The sequence below is a fragment of the Rattus norvegicus genome, chromosome 16 (genome assembly GCF_036323735.1).
Source record: "Rattus norvegicus strain BN/NHsdMcwi chromosome 16, GRCr8, whole genome shotgun sequence".
Lineage (NCBI taxonomy): Eukaryota > Metazoa > Chordata > Mammalia > Rodentia > Muridae > Rattus > Rattus norvegicus.
The window spans coordinates 20,252,682-20,257,554 of NC_086034.1; the positions used below are offsets into that span (position 1 = coordinate 20,252,682).

General features: G+C 41.6%; 1 long non-coding RNA gene across 2 annotated transcripts; it reads right to left on the bottom strand.

Annotated features, from left to right (window-relative positions):
• Window positions 1-523: 523 nt before the first annotated feature.
• LOC134482332 (uncharacterized) lies at window positions 524-4,653 on the bottom strand. Of its 2 annotated transcripts, XR_010058365.1 has the most exons (3): window positions 4,562-4,653; window positions 2,314-2,465; window positions 524-764 (listed from the first exon to the last, which is right to left on the bottom strand). It is a non-coding gene; the product is annotated as an uncharacterized LOC134482332 (long non-coding RNA). The 2 variants fall into 2 exon arrangements; XR_010058364.1 differs by lacking the exon at window positions 4,562-4,653 and having other exon boundaries at window positions 2,314-2,675.
• Between the last annotated feature and the right edge of the window lie 220 nt (window positions 4,654-4,873).

Here is a 4,873-nt window from a genome sequence, read left to right on the forward strand (position 1 = left end):
TCATGTATATGGGTTTTTTTTTCCTGTTTATGTGACTTTTCCCCATTCCTGCCTGGTAAATTTTTGCCTGACTAGGGAGGTGAACAGCTTTTTTCTGAACCTCTAAAACTGGAATTAGAGGTAGATGTGAGCTACTCTTATGTTGCTGGAAATGAAACCTGGATGCTCTCAAAAAATCTACAGTGTTCTCAGCTGCTCATGTGTTTTCCATCCCAAGGTTTTTTTTTTTTTTTTTTTTTTTTTTTTTTAATATTTCCTCTCCAAAGCTGCTAGGTCATTAGAAGGGTTATTCCCCTACTGTCCTTTCATTCATTTGCAAGTCAGAGAATCAGCCTACTGGAACAATAAACCCCCTAATTGGCAATTTAATGCATTGTGATCACACCTGAAATTATATACACACAATCAATAACAACAATAACAACAGCAACAACATCAACAAATGACTCAGCTGGTTGTAGTCTTATATGTATGCTTACTCATAGGCCTATGGGGGGCGAGAGGAGAAGGAGACCAAGCAAGATTCTATTGTCAAGGTCTCATTTATTGGGGTGAACGTTCCAGCTTTTAAGGCTTTCAGGTAGGGGGAGTGTCCTTTGTGAAACACAAAGGATGGAGGGATGAGGATATAGTCAGTGATAGCAGGAGGCAAAGAGGTCAGGCGGTAGACGATGAGGTCATGCGGTGGAGACACCGGGTGTTGACTCAGGAGATAACTGGTATCTGCTCAAGCTGAGGCATCCCTTGAATGTTATCTTCCTGTGCTGTAAATTCATGGGAGAGACTTTTGTCCAACAATCTCAAGACTTCATGGCAGTCATCTTAGGGGTGAATATCTGTGGCCAAACAGCCCAGAGTCACCTAGCCACTTTGCGCCATGGAGTCAAAAAGTGGCCAGGCCCAAATCCAATACGGCTCCCTACATTTCCCCCATTTTTCTTTATAAAAGACCATTAGCTGGAAGTAGTGGCCTAAGAGAGATTAGACATGCCTCACAGTGTGCCCAGCTCGGCCATGGCGAGCCACTCTTGCAGTTAGGACTGCACCCCAATGGCTAGGAATGAACTTATGCTGTAACACACCGTACTGGGCTATACGTGTGTGTTTATTGGGGGAGAAACTGGGCCGAGGAGCATTTGACCAACCCATACGTTTAAACAGGGTGTAGCCACCTCTGTCTTAGGATCTACCTCTCGAACCCCAGCCTTATCTGTCATAGGATCACCTTGTTGCCCTCAAGGCTCCATGTCTTAGATTGGTCAAGGGTCAGAGGAAGTTGCCCGTCGTTGATGATGGCTACATTGGTTCATCTACTCATTCCTCTTATTTGAGCCCAGGGGCGAAAGAGTAGGGGCCAGATGACATTAATATAAGAGATTGTGGAAATCGAGCCTCTCCTGATATGTTGTAGGCACCTCATCTTGTTCATTGTCTCTCTGGTTCTCCTCAGCTATTCTGGTCTCCAAGCAATGATAAGGTACTGAATCAGAATTTCTAGGCAAAGCAGAATCTATTTGTGATTTAATAAAGCATATAAGTCGCTGAAAGGCCCAAGGACGAAAGGAAATCTACAAAAGTAGGCCCACAAGGGGTCCCAAAATTGAGGGCAACAGGGTAGAGAGCCATGGGGATGTAGAAAACCAGTTTTTGTAGCAAGACTCTTGTTGCTCTCTCTCTCCTTCGTTTTTCTAGGCTAACTCTCACCTTTTTTAGACTGTCTTCTACAAGTCCAGTCTTATCTACATAAGCACAGCATTCCTATTTTAAGGCTGCACAAAGTCCTCCTTGTTGTAGGAAGATTAAGTCTAGGCCTCGTCTATTTTGTAAGACTACTTCAGACAACGAGGCAACTGAATCTTTTAAGTTAGCTAATCCATCTCTTAATTCAGCAATATCCTTATCTATGGCTTCACTAAGCTGGTTATAGTATTGATGGGAGGTAACTAGGGAAGTGATGCCAGTGCCTGCACCCGCAGCCCCTAGTCCTAGGAGAACCGCGAGAGTGATGGCAGTTACTGGTTCTCTTTTTACTTTGTGGGGAAAGCCCTTTTCCTAGGATTTAAGAAAAGTCTCTGGCTCATGTATGCTGATTCTGGGGAGTAATTGTACTCATACACAATAATCGTGCTGCTGCAGGAACTCAGATATTATTACATAGGTAGTCAGCCCTGATGAACATGCCAGATAAGTATGGTTTGGGGCGAGCAGGTACTCATGATGTTTATTAACAACCAAGGTATGGTTGTATATTTCTAACAGCTGGTGAGGATGGAGCATATGTTCTCCCAAAATATAACTTTCCACCCCAGATACCTCGGTGAGGGTAAATCCTAAAAAGTCTCCATCTTCTTTCAAGGGCACAGGAATGACTCCACGGTCCCGAACCAGGAGAGCTGAATCTTCATGCTCCCAGGATCAGCATGTCTCACCAGACACGCAGGCAGCTGGCACACTTCTGTAGCATCCTGTAGAAAAAAACACAAAGATTGCCTCTTCCACATAAAAATACCTGGACATGTTCATGCCAATATGTGGATCTTTCTATTTCACCTAGGCAGAAGTATGCCTAGTTGTAGGGTGCCATAAACTCAGAGTGTTCCTTGGCATCCAAATTTATAATTAATATAAAAGGAGTATTTTTAAATAATTGCATAGCATACAGGGATATAATTCCCCCTGTTTATTTATTAAGACATTGTTAATATACTATTTATTAAGACAAGTCCTCTAGGTTTAAATTGAGGACACTGAGCACTTGTATTTATAAATAGACTTGTATATCAAATTACTGTCTCTAGCATTATTCTTTTGGATAATAAAGAATAATATTTTTTGAATAATTGTTCCTATGTAAGGCCTATAATCTGCCTGGTATCATTGTCCTCCCTTGTTAAGGAGTCTAGGCAATCCAGTTTGAGTTCTTAAATGTTCTTGAGTAGTGTAACAGCTATTGCCCAAATGTTAAAGCTCATTTTGAGAGCAAAGGTTTGTAGTAAAAATTTCCAGATACACTGAAAGATTTAAAGTTTTAACTTCTTACATTGAAGAAGTGATGAAATTACATAATAAGGGTATTAGCCATTTTTTTAAATTATAAATAAGTTTGAGTTAGTCAATGTAACACTGGCAATCCTAAATCACAATCCTTAAGTTCTCCTTGTAACACCAGAGCACAACCACAACTTTGGAAGTTATCTGAGTTCTGAGTAAGACTAGGAAGCTTCCCTTGGGGCAGTAGAATTAGCATCAAAATACAGGTAACTTCAGGGCAAACCACAACTTTGGAAAGCAAAACTCAACCTCCAACAAACGATCTAGTCTCCAAGACACAGAGTCTATCCTTCATGCTACAAAGTTTGATTGCCAATTCCTACATATGAACGCACGATGGTGTGGTCTCCAATACCTCAACAAAGAGACATTGCCCTAAATTCTTTTAGAAGCCTGGTTTCTAGGATAAGAGTTCCATAAAAATATTATCTCAATTTAGACCTGTTTCCCTAGGTTGGCTCATGCCAAATGTTGTCTAGAATGACTGTATCCAAATTACCAGTTTTATGTCAACTTTCTGTTACCAACGTTATAATTTTATAACCATCTCCAATAACCTAAAAGTCAATAATCTATGACCAAGGCATGTAGAGCATATTTATACATTTAAAACCAGTCAGAAACAAGATTGAAGTGGCTACACATGTCTTTAATATTTAGACCAAGCACCATTTTTACTTTTCTAGCTGTGATTTTAAGAGAAGCACCTTGTCACCTGCTAAGTCTAATAATAAGTCAGGGATTTTTCTAAGAGAAACAGCCATCAGCTCCCATACCATAGAAGCTGAGGGGCTGTTGGCGCCTTTAAGATCAGCTCCTGTAGACGCTCTGCCCCCAGGCAGCTTCTCCAGCTGACCTAGGCTCCTAGCTACAGGTACAGGGCTCCAAAGGCCCATTGAAACTGTTTTTTATTCATTTGTTCCCTTTTTTTGAAACGAGTTAAAACCAAATCAAGGTGTGAATGACTGGCAGATAAAGTTTTTACCATTTTTTCTTTTGAACATGAAACATAAAACATTTAAACAACAAGAAACAAAAACCACAGACATAAACTGACAGACATGGACAGCTTGGTGCACCAGACAATAGACATACAGGGGAAAAACTAGATGGTGTCCCACCGAAGGGACTCAGATATCCTACCTATGGAACCCAGAACCAGAAAGAAGCATTTCTCCAATAGGAGCCAGCAGAGAGGCAGGACATCTCCTGCATTTCTTCTGTTACTAGGAGAGCTCTGTAAGTTTTTCTCTTTCTCCAAAGCATCCATGGAGAGTCTGGGAGGACTCTTTTTCCCAAACCCATTCTCTCTCATGTCTAGGGTGTAAACTATCTCTAATCAGGTCCAAAGACTAAAACATAACTCTAAAAGAACGCATACATAAAAACAATTTACCATTACCTTGTCCCTTTTTTATTACAAGTTTTACTCAAGCTAGTCCAAATCATCGAGGCCTTTTCTAGCCCATCTTACCCCAATATATCCCTGTTTCTGCGCTGGCTTCCTCACCTTGAAACTCTTCTTATGCTGACTTGGCCTGAGCTGTGCTGTTGCCCACGCACAGCCTGCAGCTTGCTTGTTAGCAGGCCTGCACACTTGTCACCCTCAGCCCCACACTGCTTAAAATTAACCAGGGACATTTTTCATCAATAAAACAAAAGAATTTAGGACAGACAGGATAAACAGTTCTCTGCACCCAAATCCCGTGGGAGGGAGAGCTAAACCTTCAGAGAGGCAGACACGCCTGGGAAATCAGAAGAGACTGCACTCTGCACACATCTCTGACGCCAGAGGAAAACACCAAAGGCCATCTGGAGCCCT